The sequence below is a fragment of the Oxyura jamaicensis genome, chromosome 3 (genome assembly GCF_011077185.1).
Source record: "Oxyura jamaicensis isolate SHBP4307 breed ruddy duck chromosome 3, BPBGC_Ojam_1.0, whole genome shotgun sequence".
NCBI lineage: Eukaryota > Metazoa > Chordata > Aves > Anseriformes > Anatidae > Oxyura > Oxyura jamaicensis.
This window is the reverse complement of record NC_048895.1, coordinates 77,553,323-77,570,007: the sequence shown is the minus strand read 5'-3', so window position 1 is coordinate 77,570,007 and position 16,685 is coordinate 77,553,323. Positions and strand designations below refer to the sequence as shown.

The following is a 16,685-nucleotide window of genomic DNA, read 5'->3' as shown; positions in this document are numbered from 1 at the left end:
TTAAAACCAGTCAGGATTTTAAAATCTTTGCATGTAAAGTATAAATGATACTTTTTAAAATATTGGATAAGCATGGAATTCAGCCTCAGGAACTGCCCTAAAAGAGCAGGCTATTATCTGTCACACTTTGACCTTAGAACATTCTAGAACTACCTTAACGATGTTATGAAAATGTAGGGCCAAAATTTTTATAATTGTATTCATGCCTGGAAGATATGTATGCTTTCCTTCAAACACAATAATGTGATGGAGTTAGCTGATCAGCTTTCAGAAAGTGATACCCTTCCTCCCCTTCTATTATGCTTTTCTCCCTTCTCTGCATTGCTTCTGCACAGTTTCAGTATGGTAACAGAGAAAAAAAAAAAAAAAAAAAAAAAAAAAAAAGAAAAAAAAAAGAGAGAAAACAGAGAAAAAAAAACCATAACCAGAAGTCAGAGTCCGTACTGACTCTTCAATGGCGCACTTACTATCATATCCATTTTCATATGGGTAATAAGTGATTTTTGCCCTTAAGAATTATAAAGATAAGAATATAAAACTGTAAAGCACACAAGTGAACTAAGATTTTTTTTCATCTTTTTACTTTACCTTTATATTACTTACCAGGATTATAGATTAAAACACCTATTATGGAGAATTGTATTTTAATGAGAATAATAATTTTCAGGGATATCTAAAGAAACATGACTTCCTGCAAAACTATATACTAATATATCATACCAAATTCTAGTCCAGCTATAATGAAATCATATTTTATTTCCTTCTAGCTTAATTTGCAGACTTCTGGGGACCCATTGCCATTCTCCACTCTAGAAGAACCACTTCTAAAAATAAATATTTTTTTTTTTTTTTTTTGGCAAACCCAAAGAAAATGGAATAGTTTCAGAAGGCAAACATGAGATGGAAGCAGTTACTGAGGTCTCCTGAATCCTGGTGGCATATTTTAAGAAATTATCATCCTTATTTTTTGCTCCAGATTTTTTCTGCCCAAGTAACAGTTAGGAAAAGTGAATGTATATTATTCTCTTGGTCCATGACACCCTGTGCCACATCATATCATACTGATCTGAAATTAATTCATTTTACTTTCATATTATAGGCTATGAACTGTGGCAACTGAGAAGCCAATGCACTTCCACTTGTCTCGTCCATTCCATGTTAGCAATAACATGGCCATAAGTAGGTCAATACATACAGGGAGACAGTAACATCTTAAAATCCACTGTAAATTGATTAGAGCCTTTGCTCTATTGTGACATAATGAAATGAAAATAAGGCTCAAGTCCCTGTTACAATAGCAAATGACTAATACAGAGAAGGAAGCATGAGCAGTAAAAGACCTATCCCAAGAACAGTATCTTCAGTAAGCAGAAAATATTGGGCACTTGGGAGCAAAATAGCCTGCAGAAGAAGTTTTTTACATGCACAAAGCCAAAACAAGAAAAAAACTTGAGAAGGATGGGAATCATTTTCCAGTCCATCCAGCAGTATGACAGCTCATAAACTTTGTTATACATCAAGAGCCTCATTGAGTAAGACTGGAAAAGAGATGTGCAGAAAGAAGTAGCTTTCAGACAGCTATCTTTTGTCATCAGTGGATACCCTGAAATCCTTGAGCATCTCAGCTAAATTGCTATTTTAGAGAGTACTCTTGCCAAGCTCTTCCACAAACTATCATAGCACATATGTATATTAATTGCCAAAGGTGTCAAGTAAATCCTTCTGCATCTTGGTTTCTTAAACTTGACAGCCTACAGAGAATGTTTTTACTTTGTTTTAGGCTGCTATACGTCAAGTGAAATAATATACTGGTTTTGTGCCATTGATTTACACCCTGTGTATCCTGCTTATGCCAGAAGATTTATGCATTACTGACAGTAGGCACAGACCATAATCATATATTTCCACCTTTCATTTTAGTGCAGTAAAATTAATATGTCTGATTAAAATATCTTCACAGACTGACAGGGACAGCAGTATCACTACAAGAGAGGTTCTCCTTGTGTTTGAAAATTACCTGAGGGGTTTCAGATGCTCTTTTAATTAATTTATAATAACTTCTGAGTATAAGTGACAATACAATATCAAGTTATTGAGACAAAATGCCTGCATGCCTTTTGAATTTTATTCAGTAATTCGACTGTCCTACTGAACAGGGATTGCCTCAGCATATGGCAAAGATTCAAGAAATTTCCAGCAAAGAATAGATGACTGAGATTAAGTCTTAATGTTACACTACCTGAGACATTAATCTGTTGGAACATGTATTACTACAGGCTTAATTTTAAAGAATGGGTGTTTGCCCTTCATTCATCATTATCTCTACATTTGAAAGGTGATGCTAAAATTACCTTTGTGAATACATTTACAGGAAGATCTTTCTACCCATCTTTGAACACACTGAGGCAGCCTGCACAGTGGTGCAAGTATAATTATATACACAAAGCAAATAGCAAAAATTGTACATGTGCAAATTTATTTTAAAATTAGATTTCTGGCAAGTATATTAAAAAGGATTGAGAGTATGTTAGACTACCCAAAAATAATTGCCACTAAATTTAATCAGTTATGTGGAAAGTGAAGAAGTCAACCCAAGGTCAACTTAAAAAGGAAAATGAATGATTTAAGCAGCCATTTCACAAGACCAGATGGCATGACTGGAAGGTTAAAAACAAGAAAGGACATAGTTCTTCAAATTGTGTTAATTTATTAATGTATGTATACTAGGATCATGTAAATTAAAGGTTCACTAATTATTTACTAATTAAATTTATTAATTTACTAATTGCTGAAGGGAAAGACTGTGGAAAGAATGATGAAAAGAGTCTTGAGAAAAGTATACCTTTTCTTATATTCCTATCAATAAGAAGTCCATACATTTTCTTTAAAATTTTTCATATTGCTTATGGACATTTCCAGATTTCTATGCTTGCCCTATTTATTCTGGAGTATAAAGAGCAGGCAGGCTATGGTTTCTACTTCTGCCACTTCCTGCTATCCTCTTTACAGTGGTCTTCAAGGATGCTTCCCTTTTACATCTATTTATCCTACATGTTAGTAGATATAGGAAACACTCATGTAAGAATTAAGAACACATAATTTATCCTTGTGTATCAGGTTTCCCTTCATACTATTACATCATCTTTTGTTTATCTCATCCTCTCACATCTGTACTCCAGACAACAACATTCTCTATATTCATTGAAACTATTCTCAGCTTTGTTGTCACGATAATATATTTTTCTTTCTTGACAACAAAAAGACACTATAATTTAACTACTCATCTATTAATGAATTACTAGCTCATATTTGTGAGGGGCTAAAAGCCAAATGAAGACCAGAGAATTCTGTAAGATCACTGAATGTGAAGCTAATTACTACTTTGGAAGTTAGAGTATAAAATATGGGAGAAATAAGCATTGTTTGAATAAAGCATGACCAGCAGAACCTTGGTCCTTGACTTTTTCGTATGATTAGATCTTTATGTAAGATGATAATTTTCAAGGAAGACCATCTGATAAAGATGAAAGGTAGTGCAGTGGACAGAGAAGTAGCCTAGAAACCAGGAAAACAACGTCCTTCTGGGTCTCATGTCCCCATCTATAAACAGAAAGTTTTAGAGCTCATTGAAGTAAGTAAAATAGCTATAAATACAGTTCAGAAACTACTGGGGAGTTCTGATACAGTTGCTGCACTGTTTGTATACGTGTGGAGTGGGGGGGAGTGGGAGGGGAGAGTGAAGTAGGAAAATATATAATACCTTATAATACCAGGATTTTACAGATAATGGCTTGTCCGATAGAAAAGACTTTTGGTCACTATTATGCAGGTGAGATTGGAGAATTGGCTTGAGATTCCTGTTTCAGCCTATTCCTGTTGTCTCTCATCCTTCACCATTGTGAAGAGACTGGCACCATTACTCAACGACCATCTGTAGCTACTAGGGGTCTTCTTTTAGGTCCCTTCAAAACGGCTTCTTCTTCAGGAGGTACTGAGCAAGCTGAACTCCATCAGTTTCTCCTCACAGGGCAAGTGCTTCAGCCCCAAGCATCTTGGTCACTTCTGCTGTGCTTTTTACAGATTACTAATACTTTTCCTGGTCAAGGGAGAAAGGAGGGTAGAGGAAGGAGAAGGAGGAGCCTCAAAATTGGATACCGTGTCTCAGTATTGTCTCAGGTAGAGAAGGATAATCACTTTCGTTTACCTACTGGTTCTGCTTCTGTGTTAATACAGCCCAAAAAAACGTTGACCTTTCGGGCTAGGGCACGTTGTTGGCTCACACTCAGCTTGCTGTCCGCCAAGATCACTACAATATCTGTGTCCTTTTCCACAGAGCTGCTTTCATGCCATTAAGTCTTGAGACTGTATAATCACAAGGTTCTTCTTCATAGGTGCAGAACTTAAGGTTGAATTTCAAAGGTTCTTACTGGTCCACTCCTCCATACTGTTTAGTACCTTCAAGATGGCAGCTCTGCTTTCGGGTGAACTGATGGGGGTCCCCAGTATCATCTGCAAACTTGAGAGTGCACTCCATTGACTCCTCCAAGTCATAAATAAAAATGTTAGAGGACAGGTCCCCATTTAGACCCCTGTGGTACTCTCTAGTTACTGGCCTTCGAGTAGACTGCGGCCTATTTATTAACTGGCATCCTCTGAGTCTATCCAGCCAGTCAGCTTTCCACCCATACCGTGTCCTAACCTGCATACAATAAAGCTCTGAGAGACAGTCAAATGTCTTGCTAAAACCCACACTAAATATAGCCACTACTCTCCCCTTGTCCACAGATCCATCCACTTTGCTATAGAAGGTAATCAGATTAGTCAGGTGTGATTTACCATCTCCCTACCTTGACTCTAGAATTCTACATAGATTACTGCTTGATCATATGCATTTATACTGCTAAAATAAGATTAAACAAATCCTAAGCTTGGTTTTTTATAGTTCTAGAAATTTTTATTCACATTGTTCTTTGTAAACCCAGGACTCTTTCACTCACCAACTGTTTTAATACATCATCTTATACAGCAAATGAAATAAGGAAGTTTCAAGTAATGAAAGTGTAGCATTGTTTCAGAAAAGTGTTTCTGACAGACTGGATGGCAACTGCATCATCAAGTATCTTGCCAGTTCTAGGCTGGCTCCTCAGTACAACTCAACTTGGCAGAGCTAATATGTACACAAAAGCCAATTAGCTATGGGTGATTTTTTTTTCAAGTTTTCCATTTTAGCTCCCATTAGAGCAACTGATCAAGCTCCCATTGCTTTTTGTGGAAACTAGGTTATGTCATTAGAATAATTCAGAAAATCCAGCATATCTCATTTGGTTTTGAGAAGCTTTGAAACTGCAAATCAAACTGGAAATCGGGTTGTTCTGAAAGGAGGGAGGAAGCATTATTTGGAAAAAGACTTTTCAAAATCCCAAACTAATTTTGAAATGCAGCAAAGAGAATCTGATGGCCCTAGTGAAATAGGACTCCTACAGTATATTTGAGGTGTATTAAGACAGAAAGTTAGAAACTGTATTAATCTAAGGAGTTGCTAAGAACATTTCAAACATCATTAATTTCTATCACTTTATAATATCCTAAAATCATAGAATCATAGAATGATAGGGCTAGAATATCATCTACTTCCATACTCCCAGCCATGGGCAGGGACACCTCCCACTAGCCCAGGTTACCCAAAGCCTCATCCAGCCTAGCCTTGAACATCCAGGGATGGGGCATCCACATTTCTCTGGACAACCTGTGCCAGTGCATCATCACCCTCTGCATAAAGAATTTCTTCCTCATGTCTAATCTGAATCTACCATCTTTTAGTTTAAAAGCATTTCCCCTTGTCCTATCACTCCACTCCCTAACAGAGTCCCTCCCCAGCTTTCCTGTAGCCCCCTTTTAAAAGCCCATTTAAGTGCTGGAAGACTGCTATAAGGTCTCCCTGGAGCTTTCTCTTCTCCAGGCTGAACAACTATCTGTCTGTCTTGAGAGGTGCTCCAGCCCTTTGATCATCTTAATGGCCATCCTCTAGACTCACTCCAACAGGTCCCTGTCCTTCTTGTGCTGGGGGCCCTACAAATGAATGCAGTACTCCAAGTGGGATCTCACAAAAGCAGAGTAGAGGAAAATCACCTCCCTCAACCTGACAGTCACAATTCTCTTGATGCAGACCAGGATACAATTAACTCTGTGAACTGCAAGTGCACACTGCTGGCTTGCATTGAGTTTTTCAAAAATCAACACCCCTAGGTCCTTCTCCTCATAGCTGCTCTCTATCCATTCTCCACTCAGTCTGTATCTGTGTTTTGGATTGCCCTGATACAAGTGCAGGACCTTGCATTTGGCCTTGCTTAATTTCACAAGATTCACACAGTCTCACCTCTCGAGACTGTCAAACATGTTTTAAAGTGTATAAAAAATAAAAACATTTATTTCTCATTTCTAACAATGTCACATACATGTGAAGTTAAGCTGCAATCAGAATGATGTTTCTAGTATCATTGCACTATGTGTTATGATCCAGAAAATATTACATAATTTTGGTACTCTCTAACCTTTTCCCTCCTGGGAATCTCTATTTCCACAGTCTGTTGAATAGTTCAGACTGTTCAGACTAAGGAAATCTTGGACTAAGTAACTTTCTGCTTATCATTGTTAGTTTTCCTTACACTTAGCTAGCTGTAAATTCTATCCCATTTGCAAGTGTGCAGGTGTGCCATTTCCCCATTAAGACAAGCACTTACAAACTACACAATTGTCTTCATAAAATCATTAGAACAGATACTGGGTTAAATTATTTGTGTATATACAGCTAATTACAACAGGAACCAAAAGCTTATATTGTCTCTATACAGGAAAGTTCTTTAGTTCTGTTGTTCACAGGTACCAGCTGTAGGCTGAAAACGTAACTTCTAGCTCTGTTGTTCAAAAGAATGAATCAGGAAACTTAAAGACTCCCTTACAGGAAAATACTTCAGGAAATAATCTGTTTATCAGGGGGAAGATAAAGAGACTGACCTATAATATTCCCATAGAAGTACGTAGCATGAGAGGGCTAATGGATACCATGTTATTTATAACTACAACAAAAAACAATGTCCACTATTTATAGATGGGCACATTCAAAATGGAAATATGAGACACAGTTCCAACAGTGAGGGGAAAATAACTATTGGGTCAATTTATGAAGGAAAGTAGTAGATTTTCTGTCCATCATACAACATTTTAAAATCAATATTGGTTTCTTTCTAAAAGGTATTCTGTAGTCAACCATGAATTATTGGACTTCATGTAGAAGTTATTGGGTGAGATCTTACTGCCTGTGTCACGTAACAGGTCAGATTAAATGACTGCAGTGTTCTCTTCTGGCCTGAAAATCTATGAAGTGATCAATGATCACTTTACATGACTGCAGTCATGGAAAAAGGTAATGATTGCTTATGGTCAAATGGAAAGGGAGACACCACGTGATCTAATAGGCCTATTCAGTCAATACCAGCCTATGGAGGCTTCCAATACTGATGAGGCAAAAGGTGACCATATTTATCCATCCTGTGTTTTCTGTTTTTAAATTCAAGTTTGTTGTTTTCACTCTCCTGCATAGAATTTAATGGGTTCAGTTAAGATGTCATTTAATTTAATGGAAATAGAAACAAGTACTTGAATAGGGCTGATATTTTAATATATATAAACACATCTGATTTTCCTTCATGTAATTTATGATCACTGCTCTATTTTGCCAGTTTTCTGATCTGTCCATTTCCCCCTGAGTACTATTTCTCTCTTTTTCTCTGCCCCATATTTTGAACTAACACGATTAACAACTTTGCACTTATTCAGGAAAAGATGAGTGAATAAAACAACAACAATACCAACAAAAAATATTTATGATTGAATGACATCATACCGCACTTCTCACAGTCATGAGTTCAGTATGATCTCCTTTGCAGTCTACATAATATCAGTAGTCTAAGAAACTATTTATTTATTTATTTATTTATTTATTTTTTTGAGGTTGGAATTAAAATGCTTTATGAGATTCATTATTCTTTGCTTTCCTAAGTCTTTTTCATGTCTTGGAACACAGAGAAGTATTATTTTCTTTGAAGAATAAAATCAAGAATTAGTGTTTGGTTGAGACAGAAAAACCTTGGAAACTCCACAGTCTGACTTTGAATATTATATTTTATTTTAATTAATTTAGCAGTAAATTAGCCTTTATGATTTCCATGCAGTCTGGGTATAAAAGATCACTAGAATACTAATATATCTTCTTGTCTTCTTTAGCTGTTCTACATATAGTACTTTGGTGAGAAATGACTGAACTTTTGAGACATTTACTCCAAAACAATTCTTCCCATCAGGTGTGGAGTTTAATAAAAGTGCATGCTTTAAAAAAAATATAAATAAATTCTGCATGCTACTTGTGTAGAACCTTCATTTTGATTTCATGTTGAATATCAGTTTCTCCCATTGAAGTGTAGAGGACTGTGACAAGATACTAGTGGAAAATAGATTTTTATATGCATATAATTTCAGGGGAAGGGAGAGTGGAGCATGGGAAGGAATATCTCATATATCTCATATTCCACTGTGACAGGATGTTGCTGGATAGGAAATACTGTTCCTGGCTCAATCTCAGACAAAAACGTTGTTTAAAAAAATAAATATAGGTACATTGGCTACCTACTGAGTTGATATCTTCTTATGGTTTATGTTTCACAAATAAAACAAAATAAAATAAATAAAATAAATAAATCTGAAGCAGCTGTATAAAGAGTCTCTACACTCAGGGGAATTACTTTAAATTACATTTTTATCATGATGTACAATTTTAACACCACAACAAAATCATGTCAGTCTTTAAAGAGCTGACAACTCAGACAGATAATTTTTAGAAGTGCAAGGAAAATGCTATAATCTTATTCCATGGCATTATGCCAGTGATATGTGGATTAAATGGTGCTTAATAGTACATTTTGCTACAGTACAAGGTGACAGCTCTTCTTGTAAAGATTACAAGGTATTGTATGAATGTATGTTGTTACTATCTACATAGAGTGACATGTCATTCCACTGCCAAAGTAAGGTGTAGATCTTCTGCTTGGTCTCACATTAAAAGAATTTCCAGAAATCCATGAAATGTTGAGCAGAATTGTTCTGCCTTCATTTAATCTTAAGAACTTTCTCTTTCCACAACATGGAGACATAGAGAAGCTATATATAAATGTTGTCTTCATCCTGGCAGGTTCTGAACCCAAATAATTCAAATTCTGAAGGACTAAATTCAAAGAATAAAACATGCATTACTTGATGAATTATCCAGACCTTGCTATGAGTTTTGTTGGTAAGTGTAACTTTACATAACACTTTAAATAGTGATTTTGAAAAAGATATATTCATAGCTGTTGTTATCAAAAGTATCAAGAGAGAAATTAAAAACCTGGACCTCATGAAATCTAATAATGTGTATGAAAGATCAGCATAAATTCATCTTGGAAGAAAAGATCTTAAAATTATTGAAGAAGACATCATCCCAGATGAGATTACTTAGGAAGACTTAAAAAGTTTTGCTATAAAAAAGTCAATAATTTGATTGTTATAATATGATTTTTAAAAATCAGCTTCAGATGTGGTCAGACATCTAAATGTTGTATCTAAAAGACAAAGGAGAGCACATTGTCTCACTGTCAGATGCAAGCAGTAACATCAGATTAAGCTACCATAGTGCTTTTATTGCTGAGTGTTTGGTTATAAAGAGACTGGTACTCAAAGGAGAAAACAACATATGGATGATTATATGCCATACAGCACTCCAGGGCAATCATCTGGGTCATGGTGCTATTTCAGCCAATACTGTGAAGGGTATGCCTGTAGCTCGTACTGCTGTTTCATGTAAAATTCCCGGCTCCAACATGTTATCCAGAACAGGAAGCGTTGTGGCAGCATCAGTTTAGCCAAGTGCCTGAGTAACTAGCAGTGCAAATCAGAAGAGTAAAAACACCTAGGGATATTTCCTGCTATTGAAAACATACTGAGGCCACTAAATAAAGGAAAGAGATGAGTCATGTAGATGTTTGATGACTTGCCACAGATTTCTTTATTACAGCTGTCAAAAAAAAAATGGGCTGGGGCCTTTCTGACCTTATTTCGCTCAAAATGAACAACATCACTCTTCTTCTCTCCTGTTTTATATGCTTTGCTGCCAGTGCCTTTGTAGTCAGGCATTCAGAAGTGACAGTACTAAAGTGTTTTGAGCCGATTATATCTTGCCCTTTTCTATCGAGAGCAAAAAAATTTCATTTTGCCAAACTTCTAAAAATAATAAACCTTAAAATGAATGGTAGAATGGAATGGAGGACACAAAGTCCTGTGTCAAGGCAAGTCCTGCCTGAACAACCACATCTTCTATGATCAGATAACCCTCCCAGTGGATGAGGGAAGGGCTGATGACATACTCCACCTAGACTTCAGCAAGGCCTTCGACAGTCTCCCTCAGTATTCACCCACAGAAGCTGGTAGCCCATGGTTTGGAGAGGTACACTCTTTGCTGGGTTTAAAACTGGCTGGATGGCTGGGCCCAGAGAGTAGTGGTGAAAGGAGTGAAATCCAGCAGGTGACCAGTCACAAGTGGTGTTCCTAGGGGGTTGGTGTTGGAGCCCATCCTATTTAATATCTTTGTTGATGATACGGATGAGGGAATTGAGTGCACCCTCAGTAAGTTTGCAGATGACACCAAGGTGGGGGGAAGTGTCAAGCTGCCAGAGGGTAGGAAGGCCCTGCAGAGGGGCCAAGACAGGAAGGGTCAATAGGCAGAGGGCAATGGGATGAGGTTCAACATGACTTTGAGCTGTTCAAGACACTGGTTGGCAGAATCCCTTGGGAGGCAGTTCTGAAGGGCAGAGGAGCCCAGGAAGTCTGGACGCTCTTCAAGAAAGAAATCGTAATGGCTCAGGAGTAGTCTGTCCCCGTTTGCCCAAACACGAGCCGGCGCAGAAGGAGACTGGCCTGGCTGAACAGAGAGCTGTGGCTCGAGCTTAGGAGAAAAAAGATGGTTTATAATCTTTGGAAAAGAGGGCGGGACACTCAGGGGGACTACAAGGATGCTGCGAGGCGGTGCAGGGACAAAATCAGAAAGGCCAAAGCTCATCTGGAGCTCAATCTGGCTAGTGCTGTTAAAGACAACAAAAAAAGTTTTTTTATAAATACATCAATACCAAAAGGAGGACTAAGGAGAATCTCCACCCTTTACTGGATGCGGGGGGAAATTTAGTAACCAGAGATGAGGAAAAAGCTGAAGTGCTTAATGCCTTCTTTGCCTCAGTCTTTAACAGCAAGACCAGTTATTCTCTGGATACTCAGTACCCTGAGCTGGTGGAAGGGGATGGGGAGAAGAATGTGGCCCCCACAATCCACAAGGAAATGGTTGGCGACGTGCTACAGCATTTGGATGTACGCAAGTTGATGGGGCCGGATGGGATCCACCCGAGGATACTGAGAGAACTGGCGGAAGAGCTGGCCAAGCCACTTTCCATCATTTATCGGCAGTCCTGGCTATCGGGGGAGGTCCCAGTTGACTGACGGCTAGCAAACGTGATGCCCATCTACAAGAAGGGCCGGAGGGTAGACCCGGGGAACTATAGGCCTGTTAGTTTAACATCAGTGCCAGGGAAGCTCATGGAGCAGATTATCTTGGGTGTCATCACGTGCCAGTTGCAGGACAAGCAGGCAATCAGGCCTAGTCACCATGGGTTTATGAAGGGCAGGTCCTGCTTGACGAGCCTGATCTCCTTCTATGACAAGGTGACACGCTTAGTGGATGAGGGAAAGGCTGTGGATGTGGTCTACCTTGACTTCAGTAAGGCATTTAACATCATCCCCCACAGCATTCTCCTCAGGAAACTGGCTGCTCATGGCTTGGACTGGCGTACACTTCGTTGGGTTAAGAGCTGGCTGGATGGCCGGGCCCAGAGAGTTGTGGTGAATGGAGTCAAATCCAGTTGGAGGCCGGTCACTAGTGGAGTCCCCCAGGGCTCGGTACTGGGACCAGTCCTCTTTAACATCTTCATCGATGATCTGGATGAGGGGATCGAGTGCACCCTCAGCAAGTTTGCAGACGACACCAAGTTAGGTGCGTGTGTCGATCTGCTCGAGGGTAGGAAGGCTCTGCAGGAGGATCTGGATAGGCTGGACCGATGAGCCGAGGCCAACGGTATGAAGTTCAACAAGGCCAAGTGCCGGGTTCTGCACTTGGGGCACAACAACCCCAAAGAGAGCTACAGGCTGGGAGATGTGTGGCTAGAAAGCTGCCTGTCAGAGAAGGACCTGGGAGTATTGGTTGATAGTCGGCTGAATATGAGCCAGCAGTGTGCTCAGGCGGCCAAGAAGGCCAGCAACATCCTGGCTTGCATAAGAAACAGCGTGGCCAGCAGGTCCAGGGAAGTGATTGTCCCCTTGTACTCGGCTCTGGTGAGGCCGCACCTTGAGTACTGTGTTCAGTTTTGGGCCCCTCGCTACAAGACGGACATGGACGTGCTTGAGCGAGTCCAGAGAAGGGCAACGAAGCTGGTGAAGGGTCTGGAGAACAAGTCTTACGAGGAGCGGCTGAGGGAGCTGGGACTGTTTAGCCTGGAGAAGAGGAGGCTCAGGGGCGACCTTATTGCGCTGTACAGGTACCTGAAAGGAGGCTGTAGCGAGGTGGGGGTTGGTCTATTCTCCCACGTGCCTGGTGACAGGATGAGGGGGAATGGGCTAAAGTTGTGGCAGGGGAGGTTTAGCTTGGATATTAGGAAGAACTTCTTTACTGAACGGGTTGTTAGTCACTGGAATAGGCTGCCCAGGAAAGTGGTTGAGTCACCATCCCTGGAGGTCTTTAAAAGACATTTAGATGTAGAGCTTAGGGATATGGTTTAGTGGAGGACTTGTTAGTCTTAGGTCAGAGGTTGGACTCAGTGATCTTGGAGGTCTCTTCCAACCTAGACTATTCTGTGATTCTATGTCCAAGTGCCAGGTCCTGCACTTTGGTCACAACAACCCCATGCAATGATACAGGCTTGGGGTAGGGTGGCTCGAAAGCTGTGCATAGGAAAAGGATCTGGGGGTGTTGGTCAACGCTCACCAGAACAAGAGCCAGTAGTGTGCCCAAGTGGTCAAGAAGGTCAATGGCATCCTGGCTTGTATCAGGAACAGTGCAGCCAGCAGGACCAGGGAGGTGATCATTCCCCTGTACTCAGCTCTGGTAAGGCCGCACCTGGAGTACTGTGTTCAGTGTGGGGCCCTTCACTACAAGAAAAACATTGAGGCCGTGGAATGTGTCCAGAGAAGGGCTATGAAGCTGGTGAGGGGCCTAGAATACAAGTCCTATAAGGAATGGCTGAGGGAATTGGGGTTGTTTAGTCTGAAGAAAAAGAGGCTCAGGGGAGACCTTATTGCTCTCTCCATCTACCTCAAAGGAAGCTGTGGGAGCTAGGGGTCAGCCTCTTATCACAGGTAACTGGGACAGAACTAGAGGGAATGGCCTCAAGTTGCTCTAGGGGAGGTTTGGGTTGGAAATTAGGAGACATTTCTTCTCAGAAAGAGTAGCCAGGCATTGGAACTGGTTGACCAAGGAGGTGGTGGAGTCACTGTCTCTGGGGTTGTTTAGGGAAAGGTTGGATGGGGTGCTTAGGGACATGGTCTAGTGGGTGACATTGGTGGTAGGGAGATAGTTGGACTAGATGATCTTGGAGGTCTTTTGCAACCTTAAGGATTCTATAATTCTGTGATTCAAGTCTATATCAGCACTAGTAGAATAAGAAAGGAACTAACACCACCTTTCACTGTTCATTTTTTAGCATGTTCACTGATTGGATTTGATCTGGTGTTAAGAAATGTCAAAGCATGGTTCAAGGGCTGGCAAAACACACAGAATCAGCCCAGCTGGCCATGAATCTGTCCCATTTCAGGATAAAAAATGCTTTGTGCATAGCCATGTGGGTATAAGCCATCCTCAGGTCTGGACTAGTTTTTGTTCTATATACATGACCTTAGATTCACTGTTGTCAGCTATCTTTCTTGAATATGATACTTGAATTAGGTTTCTAATTTCTGACCTGAAGGTTAAAGGTTAAAAGGTTACATTTCTGATCATCCAAGGTTAAAGACCACTTAGATAGAAGGAATCTGGTTGTGGTTTTGACAAGAGATTTTATTCTGCAATGCACTTTCCTAAAAATATATTTCATTGAAAGTGTTTTTTCACTAAACAATTTGGGTTCTGAAAAATCATGATTTCCTTATAGAAAAATATTGACTCCTTACCTGCTCCAAAGAGCTTCGATTTAATTCTTAGAGCAAAATGTTACATGCTTTTTAATTATAGGTTCTGTTTTCTCTCTGTCCATATTTAGTAATTTCATTACTTGTAGGAAGCTAGAGTATATTTTACACTATGTATCTCATTTTTGAATCCTATACTACACATTTATTTGTAAGTAATATTGATTGGCCACACCTTATGATTTGGAAAAGGAAATAAAATGCATAAGCTCTTCACAAATGTTATTTTATGACTGAGCATTCACACCCAACAGTCAGATGGCTTTTGATTTGTTGCAACACTGTCACATCCAAATATAAGACCCAATTTGGTGAAGCCATAAATAGGTGCATAAACACGCAGTGCATATGCACTACCAGATATGATTATAATGTTAGGTGAACTACATGAAAAAGTTCATGTTAGATGAACTTTCCTACTACATAAAACATACATAGTATGTTCTAAAAAAATACTATGCCAGTACATCAGCTACTGCCATTAATCTGCTCTGGTAAAGTCAGAGCTTATTCCTCTATTTGTTCCTATTGTTAATGTCTAAGGATAGCATGGTTATCTACCAGCCTTAGCAATACACAGCACCCAAACCTAGGGTATCCCATACATTGTTTTCCAATCTCTCTCTTGTTAATATTACCCAGTATTTCATATCTCCTCCAACAGCTCTCATTCTTCTTCTTCCATCTCTTTTATCTGCTAGTTTTTTCCTCTTGCCTTATGAGACTTTCTAGACTTTCTTACTCATGAGAAGTCTTGTTAAAAATTGTTTCAACATCACAAAAACTATGCTAGATTGTTTCTAAATTAAGTTCTGCTTTTTGTAGTGAAGTCACTCTACAAGTATGTCCCAGCCTAGGTGTCTCAGAACTGAACTTACATTCTCTAGGTTGCCAGGCAATATTGACTATCATCTTCTTAAGGAACACTTATCATCTTCCACTTCAGCAGATTCTCCCCATTCCTTTCTTAATTTTCCATGAGATTTAAAAACCTTCTGCTTGGGTCTACTTGTTTGTATTTTTCTCCAGAGATATCTCCACCAAGCAAACAGCACTATCAGCATTTTATCTTTCATTCTCCATCCAGATCCTGCCTCCTTCTGGCTGTGCTTAAATCTTTGCTCTTTTGAAGTCTCCTTGTAGATAAAAATATTGGTTTTAGGAGTCCTGTAAATGTACGCGATTTGTCAAGAGTAGGATAAGACAGTAAAACATAGCATAGCACAGCACAGGTAGTATAGAAACAGAACCTTATGAACTTTCATATCTTCATCAGCTTCAGCTCTGATACCCTCCTATCCTAAGATCATGGAATTAATATGTACACAGGGCTAAAGGCTTTAGAACGTACCCAGAAATAGAGAACTATGGACTAGTGCTTCACATTTGAACTCCAATTCCATCTTCATATTCAAATAATACTCTTACTAGTGTACCTCCCTGGTTTTGTGTGTGTCTTTTACCAGTACACTCATTTACAGAAGACACTTCTTAACCATAAAAGATATCAGAGCCAAAATTGATGTTATTAAACAAAATTATTATTTTAAAACTGCTAGAATTTGCCCTGTACAACCGAAGCAAATGAAGTTTTGCCTTAGACTCTCCTGGGAGCAATTCTGTAGGCTGATTTTCTTTTCTGTGTCAGTTAGTAATTGGGGGAAAATGAGGAGAATTCAAGTTACATATCAGAACAGGCCAAAGATTTCAATGAGTCTGGGATGAAATAATAAATAAAGCTTTTTAGCACATCAGTCATGGCAGTAATTTAATTCACATTATATTCATACAAATAAAGTATTCCACAGCCTCAGAAGTATTGATCTCACAGTTTTACAGAAATAGAGCTATAAATTATTTTTATTTCCCATGCAGCCAGATTATTTGAATTTACTGGTAATATTCCAGGAGAAAGTTATGATTGATAACTATATGTTTGTATGGTTGATTTGAATAAAAACCTCATTGTAAAAATATATGCAATAAAATATGATGTAAGTTAATTTAGAGCAGCTACACTAATTGCTGTTGTCTCTGGATTAGAAAGGAACTTCAAGAGCAGTGAAAAGGACAGCCTTAGATATAAAACACATTAAAGCACACCAAGCAAGATTTAATTTTAAAGGGTGAGTGGTTTCTTTCTCTGTTGGTTACTCTTTGGCATGCTCAACTAATGTACTTTCCTCTTTGCCCACCTCTTTCACTGTTGAAGACTTTTTCTGCTGATGATGGTTGAAAATTACAAGTATTTTTGAATAGTTATGTGGGCCTATTTGATAACAAGTTTAAAATAATTTTCAATAATCCACATTATAAAGGGATCTTATTTTATGAGGTTAGAAACACATATTTTATATGTTCTTAAGTTTTAT

General features: G+C 39.0%; 1 protein-coding gene and 1 long non-coding RNA gene across 7 annotated transcripts in view; one reads left to right on the top strand and one right to left on the bottom strand.

The window, feature by feature from the left end:
- The window catches only part of FUT9 (fucosyltransferase 9), a 119,757-nt gene that overhangs the window by 40,464 nt on the left and 62,608 nt on the right, over positions 1 to 16,685 (top strand). The window lies entirely within an intron of this gene.
- LOC118163438 lies at positions 957 to 11,465 on the bottom strand. Its single transcript, XR_004749053.1, has 3 exons — positions 11,337 to 11,465; positions 6,907 to 6,912; positions 957 to 970 (listed from the first exon to the last, which is right to left on the bottom strand). It is a non-coding gene; the product is annotated as an uncharacterized LOC118163438 (long non-coding RNA).